We start from the raw sequence: 17,495 nt of genomic DNA, 5'->3' as shown, positions 1-17,495 counted from the left end.
CACCTGAGTCAAAGTACTTACTTCTATATTTATTGCTTCCTTGTTGTAACATCGTGTCGTGGGTAAACGAACGAAACAGCAAAGCAATAGTTAATTAATCTTTCAATGTAAAGTCAACTAGCGACGTACAACAGAATATTGGTGTTAATAACATCAGGCAGTGAACTCTTGAAGGCTGCTTGGCTTCCATTGATGGCTGGTTGAATTTCCACATGAAATAAAGATGTCCTAGCTTGTCCTTACTTCATATCCCGTAACAATACGGTACATTACGAATCACTTCACGGCTCTCTATGACAAACATCACTGGTGACGAAGTACTTATTGTTCAGTCACCAAAATGAAACCTACCAAAAATAACAAATACTAATGTGGCACTAACAATTGGCATGCATGTTTAGCAAGAAGTGTTTTCATGTAGGATGGTGATCCTGGCTTCAAGTCGTGTAAGAGGACACTGAACAACTTACAGTACGTACACGTATTAAAGATCAACTTGACAAGAACTGGCATACCATTAATGAAACTTTCGTTTTCACAAAATAATTGACAGATCTTACAGCTTCTCTATAGCAAACATAGTTTACCAGTACATATAAGGCGATTTCCTCTGTTTCTTTGATTTATCACTATCTATTTTTACTATTTGAAATTTTGTACCATATCGTGGCATTTGAAAAGTCTGTGAAAAATACATGAATTGAATTTTAAGAAGTAATCACTAGAGTGGAAATGCACTTCTAAGATTTTATATATACACTTATGAAAACCTGTAGTGGATACCTAAAATATTACTATAATTTGTATTAGTACATAAACGGAGAAATATTAGTCATTCTCTGGTAGGAATTATCTAATACCCTGTTTATCACCGCGTGTATCATGAGAAAAGTACTACATTATATTTGGAAGTATAATGGGCAGAGGCGTGCTACCATAATCCAAAAGACAGTGCACGTATGGTAGCACGCTTATCAGTAGATACAGTAGCACTTTACCAGAAAAGCACAAGGATTCATTTTTTTTAACCTTTCATCCAGTATTTTAAGAACATTGCATTGTGCACCAGATGCAACAGAATACCTGAATGTCGTTCAAACAAAGTACAAATCCTCCAACTTTTATACCTGATGTCAAGACAACAGTTGACAATTTGCAAGATGGCATTGTCTAAGAAATATTCATCATGAAGATGTTGGTGAATTAATAACACTTGCTAACTGAGAATGTCTAAATAAATATGTTGTTCTATGTTCACTGTCAATTGAATGAGTTGGTCCAAGCCAAGGCACAAAAAAGATTCCCACAATATACTATCAACCATTATTACCAACAAACCATATATATTTTATTACCCCGAATTTCATTTCTCTTGATTATCTCGAGACGCACGAATAAGTATTCATCCTCAAACATACAGTTTTCTTTAGCTTACAGTAATCTGTCAATTGCTATGAAATAAAAGCAAGAAAAGGAAATACGAAGGAAACGTTTAGGAGGAAGAAAAGTCTATTTTATGGGATCTTGAATAAAGAGTAAAGAAAATGGCTCATAAACTACTTCATGTGGAGTATTGTCTTACATGGGGTAGAAACGTAGAAATCACACAAAAATGATGAAAAACGATTGGAAGTTTTCGGAATGTGGGTATAGAGAAGAATGAAGAGAACTAGTTGGGTCGGGCGGAAAACGAATGAGAGCGCGTTAGAAATGGTGGGGGAGAAAAGAACAGTTTTATTTATTAATGAGAAAAGAAAGAGAAACTGGTTGGAACATTGACTAAGAAGAAATTGTATGATGAGGGGCATGTTACAGGGTACGGTGGCAGGAAAGAGGGAGAAAACGTGAAGGAGCCTTCAACTGATGAACAATATCAAAACAGAAAAGTCGTACGTGAAGACGGAAAAAGATTAAAAGAAGACCGTGGAGCAAGGTCAGTTGCACCAAGTGACCAGCTAATAACGGCAGAATACGTATGATGATGGTTATCATCATCATCTTAGGACAATATGATAGTGAAACAATATTAAATTTTGAAGATTTATCTTAGTATTTGACTATACTAGCATTAACCATACTGTGTACTATCATCTTGCTAATGCATAATGAAAAATAGAACTTAACAAGAATATACGTAACAGTTTCTATTAATACCAGTAGATGGCGTGGAAATCGTGCAGCGCAACAAATATTTAGGATTATTAAAAATGATCTTATCTCGATTTTCTCGAAAACTGCTCCTGATCATTCATATTTTGTTCCTGTCGATGAAAGTTATCGATAAATGAATATTTTATCTTTAGAAACATTATTATTATTATTATTATTATTATTATTATTATTATTATTATTATTATTATTATTATTATTATTGTGAGTGTGTCTTTACCTTACCAGGTATTCCAAATGAGAACTATAGGATTTACGGCCAGTTAAGTTTATTATATAAACATGAATATTCTGGTTTACGGAGAATAATAATAATTGAACGAATATTAAAAGTCCATAAGAAATTCGAGTGAGCAATGTCCGTATACCTAGGTACATCTCTCTATAGATACCGATAGTTTACTGAAAGTGAAATGTTATCTTTGAATTATGCAGTAACAGAAACAACTTTGAACGTTGTGCACCCACAGACACTATGCTACGTAGAAGATTCTTCCCATTTGGAGGCAAGAAGGAGACTTAAACTGTTAGTGCAAGATGAAAGCAAACGTTAGGGGCAGATAAGGCATAGAGAATGGGAGTGAAAAGGAGATCGATTGACATGAAGAAGGCACATACAGAGGAGGAAAAGGTTGTTGGGAATATCGGAATTCGTTTTGCATATTGATTCCTCCAGGGAATTTCCTCTTTCGCCTCGCCTGAATACAAGAATTGTTCAACTCTTTGCTTCCATAATGCATGCACTATTCTTCCTTGTATCGTTTCAGATGAAGGAGTTAAGAGAACATACATATTTGTTTCTTTCCATCTTTGTTCCTGTACCAGGATGTAAACACAGTTATTTTGTAATATTCCAACATTAGAATATAAATAAACAAAGAAAGCTTTAAATAAAAATTAAATTAGAAAGAAAATACTTTAGATGTTAACAGATATATGCTTTTCCTATTTTAAACTAAGCATATAATAACGTTGTTGATTTACCATTCTTTTTTAATAGCTATTACCTTTATGTTTTGCTAATAGAGTAATAATCTTTAGTATTGATTGTTTTAAATTTAACGTCTTACGATTATGCCATTTAAGCGAAAAGAGGTAAATGATTAATAAAAGTGAATGATTATGAAATTAAAATTTTGTGCTCTCCTACCAGGAATTGGACCCGGAATCAGGTGCATCAAAGGCATACGCGCTGGTCAATAGACCATCAGGGAGAGCTATCTTTAGTTTATTATTGCTACAGTCTATTATGCGTAGCAACCGAATTCAATTTGACCTTAAGCACAGCACGGGTTGCCAGATCTTACGTCTTTCCATAAATTTTATGTTTCTCTAGCACATTTTACCATGAGAAATCATATATGAATATCATAATTATGTATCGCTAAAAATTGATTTGCTTCTTTAAATATGGCAACTGTAATCAATCCGTTTGCAGCAATATTACTATTGGTGTTAAGTGGAGTCCGATTCGGCCAGCATACTATAATACTCTTAGTGAAATGAGACTCATGCCAACATGTTTAAATATTCGTCCGCTAGAATTAAATTTCTTCCATGAAATCTGGTAAACGGGGATTCCAGCAGCATGCTCATTGGTTCATTGTGAAACGTTCATTATTCAGCAGCCGCATAATATAATACAAGTAGCTGAAAATGCCCTCGTTTTGTTGATATAATGAAATGTTATCAAAGATTCGTTTTTTTCTTTTACTCTTTTGTCACCGTAGTTGAGTTGATTTTGCTTTTAACGTCCCTTTCAGCGGCAAAGCTATATGAGACAGGACCTACTGCTGATTAACGTGGAATCCGAACCACATGAGCTCCCGCCGGGAATTTTGTCTTCATAACATTTCGACATCTAATACTATTGTATTTTCCCCCACCATCAAGGAGCTAATATTGAATTTTATTACTTTCCTCAGTTTAGTTAATTTTCTTATACTTTATTAGGATTATGCCAGTCAGATTAATAAATTTGTAACGTTAATACGTCAATCTTTTCATACATTGCTCAACTCGATAACTCTTGAATGAATGCGGATTCTTTTAAATTCTGTTTTTTAACGACGATTTTAATGGTGGTTATCCATATTTCATATAATATATATAGAAATATGTACTCAGGTTAGAGTTTTTGGGTTAAAAGGTAAAATGTTTCTTGAAGTTAAAAGTGATTTCAGGGTTAAAAGATTTGTTACTTAAACTTTAAAAAAATATTGGTGAGGTTAAAACCTTACATACTTGGGGTATAAGAGATCATATACCTCACATAGTTGGGATATAATAGGGTATGTACCTCACATACTTGGGAGAGGGGCTCTGGTGGCTCAGTGGTAGAGCGTTCATCTCTGGTGTTTGGAATCCCTGATTCGATCCCAGTTCGCGCCAAGTGAACCTTGTGGTGTACAAACAATGTGTACATGGATTTTCTCGAAGTTCTCCTGTTTCCTCTTACGTTCTTCATTCCACAATTTCATTTATTATTATCACCATCTCCTTTAGCGTAGCTGCCATAAACGTGGAACGTAAAACTCAAAGATTTCACATACTTGGGATATGAGAAAGTATATATATATATATATATATATAGGGTGTTTCAAAACAACACCGGGAACGTTCGGGAGGTGATTCCTGACACCGAGATAAGACAAAAAGTATAGACCATACTGGGTGCTCAAATGCTTCCTTGATATAAAACATGTCCTTTATAATTTTAGTTGAGGAAGAAAGATACATATGGCTTTGCCAACACTGACATAATTTCCTATCTAGAGAATGGAGTTTATTTCTGGATTCAGTATGAAAAAAATCGGTAATTTTAGTATATTGGTATATTGAACTAATTAGTTTGTAATTTACTGTTATAATCTCGTACATTTCCGAATTGTATGTCGTAATTTCATGCAAAAAATACTTGGTCATCTTGCTTTAGCAACATACGTATGATCTGGAGTGTTTCTTTACTGAACAAAATCACGAGCTTCTATTAAGCTCTAACTTTACTCTTTTCTCGCCGACTCTTATAGCCTTGAACGTTCGCAGGTTCAGTGAAGCCTTCCAGTGGGAATGACTAAGAGATTTATGTATCAGATTTGATTTTTACTATAGTTTTATAATAAGTTCTGAAAATATACCCAATATATATTGTAGATCTTTTTGTAATCCTTTGTTAAAAAAAATGTGATGTCATCTCTGATTCAGAAGTATACCGTATTTGTGCAGTAGTCAGACTGAAAATTTAGTGTTATATGTTATAAGTGGGAAATTTACCAAGAGTTTTGTAATTAGAAACCCTGTGTTCTCATATCAAATTATTCAACTAGCCTACTGTATTGTAAACTAGAAGCTAATTTGGTAGTGAAAGAGATTTATGTTAATTTATGATAGAGATATACACTTTTCGATGGTTAATTAAGTGAATGAAGTTGATAGACATGTCAAATTAAAAGAATATTATGAGTAAGCATAACATAGAGGCTTAGGGATCGTGAGAGTGGCATTTACCATTCTGGACTCCACCAAGGTGAAAGCTGACTGTCGTGAGAGTCGAATATTCTTTGATGAATGACTGACTGTATATATAAATGAGAATCAGTATAACTATATGATTGAATTATGAATGTATGGCCAGTATAGTTAATGAACCAGCATGATTGTCTTTTTAACCGATTTCAAGAAAGGAAGATGTTCTTAATTTGATCCGTTGATATACAGGGTGAATCAAAATGTCCTTACCACTCCTTATTCAATGAAAGCGAATGTAGATAGCCGGAATTGGTAATTATAGGGACACATTAGGCCGGATTCTTTACGATGTGCGTCAGGTGAACGGTCGCCATCTTGCTACCACCATTTTGAATTTCGCTCAAAAAGTTTAAATAGAAAGGTGATCATTGATATATGAAACAAGGCCAGAATTTTAAAAGAAACTCAATGATGTAATCAGATTTAACATAACTGAAATAACTGAAGTTATAAGCACATGAAACTCAATGTATGGCAGAAAATTGGTTGAGGTAAAGAGATGAGATTCTAACTTCTACATTTGTGAGGGATTGTTGACCAAGTTCTACGAGCGCGAAGACTTTGCGCAGCAATTATGCCAAAGTTAATGTAATATAATTGAAGAATGAAACCCGAGGATCCATGATAAACTCTTCCGCATTTCTGTAGGATGTAGGATGTCTCTCGACGGCTGTGGAAAAGTGGACGCAGAGACGGTAATCATCCACGTGATCATACTCTAGTATTATGTTTTCAAGTAATGGTATGCCCTGTAATCTTTTTTCATTATTATTTCATTGTTCATACTCGTTTTTTTATAGTTCCGTAGATTGAGATATCAGTCTTAATATTTCTCATATTTCGGAAACACCTTTTAGATAAGATCAAAACGTCTAAACGAATCAAATGCACTGGTGTGTAAGAACATCCACAGTAGTGTATACTTCCTGTCAAGTATACAACACTGTCGTAGGCATGAGTTCGTTATAATCTGGTTTTCCTATTAAATAATATCTTCCTTTTTTACAATGAACACCACCACTAGTACTTATATATATTGAAGTTGTTTATATGAAAAAGTATTACCTGTTTTCTAGATTTACTCCTGTTGTTTTCTATTACAGCGTTATCCACTTCTTTTATTCATAAACTACTAGATTTTTATGGCAATAAGATTCCATTGCTGCAAACTAACTTTGCCATTTTTCAGTGTTTCGCATTTGTTTCAAAATAATAGTTTCAGTAGTTACGTTGCTTAAAATATTTCTATCAAATATGATTTACTCAAAATACTTTCCCTGCAGTTATGATTAAGTTTTGTCGAAATACTTACATGATAGAAAACTGGAACTCATATTTGAAGTGAAGTACTGATTTAAAAAGAAAAGAGATCAGTCATTAAATTTCAAACAAGTTTCAGTTACCCAAATTTAGAAGACTACTAGTATTTAAAATAGTGTAAAAACATAGAAAGTATTTATAAGTTACATCTCATCCTTAGTAGGGAAATACTCGAAAAATCGTGGAAAGAACCTGGAGTTTTCAAACCGCTGCTTAGTTTTCGGTTAAGGAAGAATCAAGCTCTATGTATACGTGTATCTTTTCAATACAATGACCCAAAAATTTAGTCAGGAACTATATACACACACATAAGAAATTTTGTTACAAATACGTATGTGAATTGCAAATCTTATGAATAAAAATTTATATTTAATAAAGAAAAGAATCAATTTATATCTAGATATATGCATTACCAAGCTATTTTGACAACAACAGATTCACGTTTTACATATTGCAAAATACTGAAAAAAGTCTGTCCGTTTCGTTCATGTTTCTAGATTTTTCACTAGAGTTAATTTTTAAAAAATATTTCAGTTTCTCCCTCCTATTCCGTTTCTTAAAATTCTCGGTTTACCATTTATAAATTCTTCAGAGCGAGGCGTTTAAAATGACGGTTGCACCTTCGTATAAGCACATTTCATGGACGGTTCCTCAAGTTTCGTGCTAATAATCACACTTTCGTTGTTCTAAAACCACAAATCAATAACCACATGAAATTTCTTCCTTAGTTGTACAATATAAACACACAAATTTTCTTTTCCATCTTCATCCATCATTCACTTTTCTATGCTGTCCTTTTCACATTTCTTTGTTTGTCCTCGTAGAAACCGTCATTGCACTCGCGCTGTTTTTTATAACAAATATATCTCTTCACTTTATATTAAAATCAAATAAATTCCATAATGAATTTGTCACATTTCCGTTCAGCACGTAATTTGTAGCTGTGTGAAACATAAAGGGAAAACACAATACACAGGGCGTATACAGAAAAAGAAAACTTCTCATTGCAGACAACTATATGGACTTAAAATCGAGAAGTACTCATAATATAATACATCATTTCTGAATTACAATCAATCGAAAACATATTTTTAAGATTAGTTTCTATGATTTTAATAAGGATTAAATCAATTGAAAACTAGTCCGTGACTAGAAGTATTTCTTTCTTTATCAATCAACTTAAAATGATTTAATTGAGAACTAATTAGAAATAACTGGTTTTACACTTTTTGTGACATTAATAAAGTTATTCGTCATATTCTAGTAGAATGTCCAGAATACTCAGATATCAGATGATTGCCTAAAAATCTTTATCAGGTTTTGAGAGATAGCGATTAGTGACCACGTTCTCTATTTTATCCGACAGATTGGAATAGTGATAGTTCTGTAAGGTTTAGATTCTTTGTTTTATTATTATTGCGTTATTTTCCTGTTATATATTTTCTATTTGGTTTTCATTCTTTAAACCTTTTCGTGATTTGTAGATCTTAAGCGAATCATTTTTTTAGAAGTTTTATTTCGAATTTTAGTGAGGAGCATTTGTTGTTCATTGCAATTATCGTGACGGGACCAAGCTGCTTTGTGTCTCCATTGAATCACAATCAATGGCACCAATAAACAGTAGAAACTTTATAATGTATCTTAGTAATAAGAGATACATATATTTTACTATATACATCGTTCTTTTGTTTATCATACATCGTAAATAATGTGTTTAATATACTAAAAGACACAATGTTTTATTTTTCTAAAATAAATTGAATTGTTGATTCACTGAAGTTTTTTTCATTTATAATACTACAGGTACGTGAGACGAGACACTTACTGTGAGACGAATAGGATCCGGAAGACTACTCGGAGTTTGATTCGCTGGTGTTTAAAGTTCCTTTAAAACACCGACAAGTGAAATTTGAAGTTGTACAAAATGTGGTAGATTGGATTGATAGTTTGTGTATGTGTGTTTGTTTTGAACTTGATTCAAAATGAAATGAAAGAAAATCTTTCAGTTTTCAATTTTAAGTCCCACGATTATGCCATATAGTTTAAAGGAGACGGTGATGATGAGAATCAATGAAATGACGAGATGATTATAGTTGGAGCAAACGGTACAGTCTCATGAAAAGCCACGTACACTACAAAGCACACAACCTACCACAATACATTCAGAGTTAATCAAATTTTAAAACACTTATTTTAATTAATTTCGGCAATTTATTAAAATCATAATGATTTCGTATTATATTCTTCCATTTTAAATATTTAACTCAATAGGATGCATGTCAAAGAATGTGTTCATATCTGATATGGAGAGAATTAAATGCATTAACTTTAGGTCTTGTTCGGAGAAACATCTAATAATAATGTCTACGCACATTATAGCAGATGCGAACCGGTTGTAGGCGAAGAAAGGGAAAGAAAATTGTTTCTCACGTGATTACATAGAAAATAGATTAGGGTAAAGAGATATTGTTTTAACTTGTATATTTTAATAAAGAAAATTTTAAGATTATTTTCAACACATCTTACACCAGTAGTTCTCAACATATTCTATGCCATCGTCCTTCATTGGGTGTACGCGCGGTACACCAATGCACGAGTTGCCAACACAAGCTTAACTTTGTCATTATGACCATTCTTGAAATCTGTGGAAAATAAATATCTTTCGGCCTTCGAAATAATTTTCTTATTCTTTTTTTAATCTATATTAAATGATATTATCTTTCAAATTTACGTTTCATTTTCACTGTCACATTACGTCGATTTTGTGGCATACACGCCAAATATAACGACACATTAGTGCGCTGTGACAGATTGGTTGAGAGTCACTGTTTTATATACAAACTATAATTCAATGTTACGTACCAGGAACGTGGTATTTTGTTCTCGCTTCCAATATTTCAAACACAAGGTCTACATTAGAACAAAAGTAACAGAAGAAAACTTTCGAGAATAGAATTAGTCAATGAAAATAAAACGCATTTACTATAATACTAACCTTGTTTTTATTTTATTATGACGTATTTATAGGAAAAATACATTGTAAACAGGGATTAAAATCGGTCAAGAGATTTAACTTCGTTATCCTATGCAATATGCGTACTCACACAAGCATTATAAAAACAAATACCTCATCCATGCCATAGTTACAAAGTGTAATGGAACATGTACTTCCGCTATTTATCATGCAATTCATTACGTCGTAATGTATGTATGTTTGTGGTGTGGTAGAATTGAATTTTGGTTTTCAACTTCCGTATGCCAACCCAAAATACGAGAAGGAAGATAAATGCTGAGCAACTGCTGAGAAATAGGATCACGTTGCAAACTTGCATTTTAACTGACGGACGCGGACGGTCTCTTGTTTACCCTGAGACTCTAAGAGCTGAGCTGTGTTTTAACGTGGCTAATGCATGATTTATGGGAAAGCACAGTACAAAAGGAGAAGCAGAGGTATGTATATATGCATAAGTCACAGTGTTAGAGTTTCTCTGTGTGTGTTTGTTTTTGTCTGGTTTCAGACAGGAAGAGAAAACTGTGAGGAATGGTTAATAGTAAATGAGAATTTATGAACAAAAATGGACCTATTTGCATATGTTTTTATATTTAGACAGAACATATGGTAAATTATTTCTATAAGTTACGTAGAAAAAAAAGCATAACTCAATAATGGTTTGAGTTATTTTTCTCAAGCTATGGCCGAAATCTACTTTTCCAAATAACCTTTTTTTAGTTATAAAAATTAATTCATATTTTCTGTTCGTTTGAAATATGCTAAAATGGCATAGCATAATGTACAGGAAATATAAAATGATGAAAAGATAACATTGGATTCAATATTTTGTCAAAATTTCATAATAACACTTAAGTGATATGTAATTTGTTTTCAATCAAGAGCTACTAAATAAAATGATCAAATGCTTCATGCACAAATTCTGTTCTTTATACAAATTAGAGACAAGTATGTCTGAAAATACAGGATTATTTTATCAATATACTCCTATATTCCAGATCTGAAATCTGTTTTGTAATAATATTAGCAGAATGTCCGTTCTTCCCATGGAAAAATGAAATGAAATTAAATCCTTCAGTTTATCGTTTCACGATTATGCCTTTCGGCTAAGGGAGACGATGATCAAAGTAAGTGAATGGTAATGGAAGAATTGGTAGAATGAGAAAGTAGAAGGAAACATGAGTATCCAGAGAAAACCCACGGACACCATGTTGTCCATAAAAACTTATTTGGACGGGGATCGGATCAGGGACCGCACACACCAGAGGTAAGAACTCTACCACTGGGCCACTGTGACCCTCTCTTCAAACGGGAAATATCAAGTTTATGAAAATTGTTTGAAAAATATATTTTCTGGATCCAAAATGCTTGTTGACTCAAATTCCACTTCAGTAGAGTTACATAAATGCTCAGCCCCGTTCGCCTCTAAGGGATCACATTTCATAAAATTGCATCTTACTGTCAGCATAGATACATGGTGAATATTTGTACAAAATGTCAAGGTTCTTCCCCTAAAACAGTTTCGAAGTTCTGAAGAACGCCAAAAAACACTCTTTTTTTATTCCATGAACTACATGTCGTAAAACTTTACCTTATCATCAGCCTAGAATACATGGCAAATATACAAAATTTCAGAAGTATGCCAATCAAATGATATGGATTTGTGTAACAAACAAACATATACAGGTACCTACATTCAACTTTTATATAAGATTAAACTAACTTGTTAATTAGTTTTAGTACTTTTAAGACAATAGGATTCAAATGGGATATTGTTTATATATCACATCGTGTATGATTTAATGGTAGATAGTGTTGAAAAAGAAGAATTGAAGTGAAGTTACAGGAATTTTCATTTTGATAAAGAAAGAACATCTTTAATTGAAATTACAGAAAATGCAAATTGGTGCAACATTGCGTTTCATATTCCTCCACCTACAGTCACTTTGTCCTGCATCAAAAGCTAATTCTTTAACATGTTCTTTTCACCATTTCATCAACAGACGTGTATCACGTAAAGAAACTTTTATTTTTCATTACTCTCACATAAAAATCATCCATAGACTGTTCATGTTTAGTTTACTTCCAACCAAGTTTCTAGAGATATCAGTTCTTTTCTGAAACTCGAACTAGGAACCGCTCACACCAGAGGTGAGTGCTCTACCACTGAGCCACCGTGCACTCTTTAAAAGAAAGAAAGAAAATATATCAATGTACTTACAAGATCAAAGTAAGAGAAAAATATGAAAAAGATGGTGAAGTGATAATGGGTCATATGTTACCAGATATAATAAGTAAAACAATCTTGTTTTAGACGAGGAGAATCAATAAAAGAATATTGAAGCAATCTTATAATTTAAAGCATTCATTGCTTATTGAATCAGAGGAATGCTGGAATACTTGAAGGTTTTAAAACTTTGCAATTTTATTAAAACAATATTTTGTTAAAAGCAAGGGGTAAGAGAAAAGGGATGTAGTCTGATATTAAGTTAGAAATACATCATTTTACCTTTGTAGACAAAATGTCGGGAGTGTAACAAATACAAATTGAAAATATTTTAATATTTTTCACGAATTTTAACAAACTTCCATCTTTGCGTAGAAGAAAGCGTAGATATATCAGGGTCCAAATTTAAAAAGAAAAGCTTCATTAGGATGAACGTAGAAAAAACCGCAACTTCAACATCTTAAATTATATTTTAATAATGAATCTAACAATTTTCATTAAGTTTGGTGGAAATCATTTGCGGTACAAGGAAACTACTTAACATAGTTTCTACTTTGAAAACCTCATTTCGAGACATGTTGGGTATGTGCTCAAAACTCATTTTGACGACACGTTAATCTTAAGCAAGCAATTGTGGTTGAATGTAAGTTCTAAATTGGAAACAACACTATTGATTTTCATAAGGTTTGGTGAAAATACTTTCTTTGGGTGCGATAAATCAATTAAAGTACTATTCAATTTCGCAAAACCTTATTTAGGAGCGTCAGTAGAAAAACTTATTTCGGAACGCCTATATTTCATCCTGGAAACAACTCCAGCATTTTTTATGTAAGTAGATAAAAACACATTTGTGGATGAGACACACAGTATACCAAAGTTTTGACTTTCTGGTAAATTACTTAAAGGCATCCATGAAAAAGTTTATTTTGAAATTTGTAACGATTTAAGCGAAATTTGTTAAATTTGTGTTTATCGGAACTAGGATACATTTTCGTATTCTACAAGAATGTTAAAGTCTCGAGGCGTTAGATGTTAACTATGAGGAAGTCATGGGTAGATTTGTGAAACTTTATTTATGGGTTAACAATTTAATGAAATAGGATAAATATACAATTTTGAGTGCTAAGTTTTCTTGGTAATGGTTTCATAAACAGTATATTACGGATATTATGTACGTTCAATTGCTACAAAGAAACTTGCCGAAGATGCAACTCTAAAGAATATATGGATATTAGAACATTCTGTATATTTCAGTCAGCACAATGGAGCGCTAGAAGAGATAAGGAGGAATTCCATTCCTATTAGACTGGTGCGAATGAAATGTTCGTTTGACGTCTGATAGGAAACTCATCTCAGCAATGCAACCCAGGGATAAACTAAGGTCATGTGTTTAATATCACAAAACATTTTAGAAGTCAAGCAAACAAGCTGAGGTACCTATTCAGTAAGAAGGTGATATGTTTTTGGACAGTTTTTATGAAAGCTTAGCATGAGGAACACAAAATCAAGAGAGACTTTTCTTTGCTAATTCAAACTGGTGCATTCTGCACAGCAGTATGTAAAACATTAATGGTACATTTGAGCCAGGAATGACGAATAAACGCATTGGAATAACGAGTTAAAAAGAAGAAACCTTGATTCACATGTGTAATATTATGTGTAGTTTCAAAAATTTCTTGTTAGAGAAGGTGAAGTTATTCTAGATGTGGCATTCTTTACTGACGAAACATGGCTCCATCTATCTGATTATACGAAGAGCCAGTACAGAAAGTTGTATAGTTTACATAAGCAGTATACAGTTCACACAGTGTTCGAAGTGAAAAAAAGCAGAGGCGGTATGCTTTATTACAATTTTGACCTGACATACCGCCTACCTAAATGTTGAAATAAAGTGAGGGTATGCTGCCTAAAAGATTGCATTTCTATTCATATAATGACTGAAAACGACTGGAGAGCTTTAGTTACAGGGGAGCATGGAGAGACTTTGATCCCTCGCCAACAACTTTCTTAAAAAAGTAAATAAAATATTCTCTTATGTTGTATTATAGAAAATTATACACAAAAATGCTCAAAAACCGAGTTTTTATGTTAAAAATTTCTTGTGGGAAAACTCCCGGACCCCCCATTTGACTGAAGGGTATTCCAAGCCTCCAGAAGAATCGCCCCCAGAGTAGACAACTCTAAATCCGCTGATGCTCAAAACACAATATTTAAATTAATTAAATGAAGAAGACACACATAAATTCAATATGGCACATCAAAATATAAACTAGATGAATTTTCTTGAAGACATCTCGTTTTAAAAACAAAAGGTAGGAGAAAGATAACAAAAGCATTGGTGCTGTCAACTTAGAAATTATTTCTCCATAAAAAATAAAATCTCTTACGTGAAAAGCTATTCGTCAATTACTGTGTATAAAAATGAATTTATTAAAGATATTTATCATCTATTTTCCCGTGACGGTATGACTTGAACACTGAAAAATCAGAGGCGATATGCCTTCGTCACTAAAAACCAGAGGCGGTATGGCATACCACCGCATACCGTCTCACTTCGACCACTTCGTTCACGAGCAACCTCTTCATGATAAGAAAGTTGTAATGTGGTGCACCGTGACCCGTCAACTAATTGTAGGGACGACTTTTTTTTACAAAACACAACCACCGCGATATATTCCAACAGTTTATTGGAATCTTGTAGGTGCATTGTTCTACCAGGACTGCACCAAAGCTTAGTCATCCATGGCATCATTCAAGGAAGTTTTTGGAAAGCACATGATCTCCCGTGGTATCTTTTCTAACTTCGCTCTACAGGGTTATCTAAAGGACGTGTTTATGAGTTAAAAGCCTCGACAATATCCTCATAAACATGTAGCATCATGGCCAGATCTGATTGCAGGTCGATTGTTATCATTTCCAACATCTTCTGTAGTGCCCGTTCCCTTATGTGTTACGGCTCCCTAGTATTTAGTGAAGAATTCAATATTTCGTGACACTCTGCTTGCAGTAAAGCATGAGAACATAATGACTTTGAAGACACAATATATATATATATATATATATATATATATATATATATATATATATATATATATATATATAGAGAGAGAGAGAGAGAGAGAGAGAGCGTTATGTTACATGTACATATGTTATAAGCTGCCGAAAACAACAGAAAATAAACTTTAAACCTCCATTGCTGGAGAACTATGAGATTTACTGTAATTTTGATATTAAAATATGATGTGGGACATTTTTAGCAACGTATTTACTAACTTGATTTTGTTTAGAATTAAAATTGTAAAAAAAAATCCATCAGGTATTTGAGTTGAACAATCACTTGTATCTGCAAATATTTACGATCATAATTGTTTAATACAAACGAATGATTGTAATCTAGTTCGCCGTTAGAAGGTACAAGTATATGATAAACAGGAATCTTCTCCTTCGATTGGCAGAGAACTGAATCCGCGTGTTTCATTTTTCAACGGTTTTGTTATAATTGAATTGTCAGAAAAATAAATTCTTCTTATAGCACTTAGTGAAATTGAATTGTCAGAAAAATATATTCTTTTGATAGCACTTAATGAAATTGTGTATAAATGAAACTTTTAGAATGTTTACAATACTAACAATCTTCTTGGAGGGCACGGTGTCTTAGTGTAGAGCGCCAACCTCTGGTGCACGGAATCCTTGGTTTGATCCCCGGCTAAGTAAGTTTGTGATGTACATCATCATGCTTGTGGGTTTTCCTCGGCGTACTCCCGTTTCCTCCCACTTTCTCATTTCACCAATTCTTCCATTATCATTCACTTGCTTTACACATCGTCTTTATTCATCTAATAGGGATAATCGTGGGACCTTAAACTCAAACTCGAATAATCTCCTTCAAAACGCCTTAAGAAAAGCTGGTTGTCTTTGGAAAATGATCTCCATAGTTGTTAAATTAACGGAAGCTTGTGGAATAGTTAGCACAAGAAAATTATCATATCCGTGGTAGTTCAGCTATAGTAGACAACCCAAAGTACGGATGATTATGTTTCAGGTTCAGCGAGTTACCTGCATTTCACTCTACAATTGTAGCATCATACTTATGAATCAGGATTACTTCCAAAATTTTTATGTTAATTTTCATACTGAAGAAGTTACTAGGCAAAATGTTCGATGATTAACTTAATGTTCGATTAAAAAATATGGCCCTGTAGTGGCCAAACGATCAGTGATTGGTGGTTATGCCAATTAAGGCGTTTTCTTAGTATCACAATATTTACTACATATCACGGTTTTAGTCATTTTTACCGAAATCCAGAATGTCGTTATCTTCGACTGTTTTTAAAAAAGTGACCCTGTAAAGACCAAACGGTCAGCGATTTGTGGTTGTACTTATTGAAACTTTTTCTTAGGAATACCATATCTATAACATGTCACGGTTTCAAGCAATTGCACCGAAATCCAATTTCCGTAAGGATTGTGCGCAGTCCTTTCTCATTTCCAAGGGGGCCATTTCCCCTAGAATCCTTTTCTCGCAAAAACGACAAAACCCGTATATCCTACTTTGAAGCCACCTTTGAATCGACAGAGTTTCGTTTCTTTAATGAGGCCCTTTTAATCAATTGGACCCTTTTATGAAAAGGGGCCCTTTGGCCCCCTTAACCTATTTTCCGAAAGAAACAAAAAAATACGTGTCGATTTATTTTCGGTCTACTATATATTTCCAAGTTTGAAGAAAATCCGATGACGAGACACCCTTGTGAAGCTATCTCCTTTACACTTTCACTTTTTGGACTTGACTGGTTTTTGCACCAAAGTCTTCAATTATAATTACTGCATAGAATAGAAAGTCTGGACATAAATAAAAAAAATGAAAACTTTAAGTTTCACGTACCACGGTTATGGCGACTAGACTGAAGGAGACGGTGATGATGAGAAATGAGTGAAATGGTGGAATGAAAGAAGTGGGAGGAAACGAGAGAATCCCGAGAAAACCCACGCACACGGTGTTTGTCCACTTGGCGCGAGTTGGGATCGAACCAAGGAGCCTATGCACCAGAGGTGAACATTCTAAAACTGAGCTTCCGCTTTCTCCTTTGTACATAAATGAGCCGCTCGGCCGAACATAATGGTAAACGCAGCTTTTTGTGAAATTGAGTTCTTAGATGGAATGGGCTATGATTGAACAACAGAAGGTTGTGTAGGTAGTTTAATTTCGGAGATGTACCTGCAGATGGCAGGGGAACAGTGTTT

The sequence above is a fragment of the Thermobia domestica genome, chromosome 1, assembly GCF_964235325.1.
Source record: "Thermobia domestica chromosome 1, izTheDome1.hap1.1, whole genome shotgun sequence".
Taxonomy (NCBI): domain Eukaryota; kingdom Metazoa; phylum Arthropoda; class Insecta; order Zygentoma; family Lepismatidae; genus Thermobia; species Thermobia domestica.
This window is presented reverse-complemented; position numbering follows the sequence as displayed.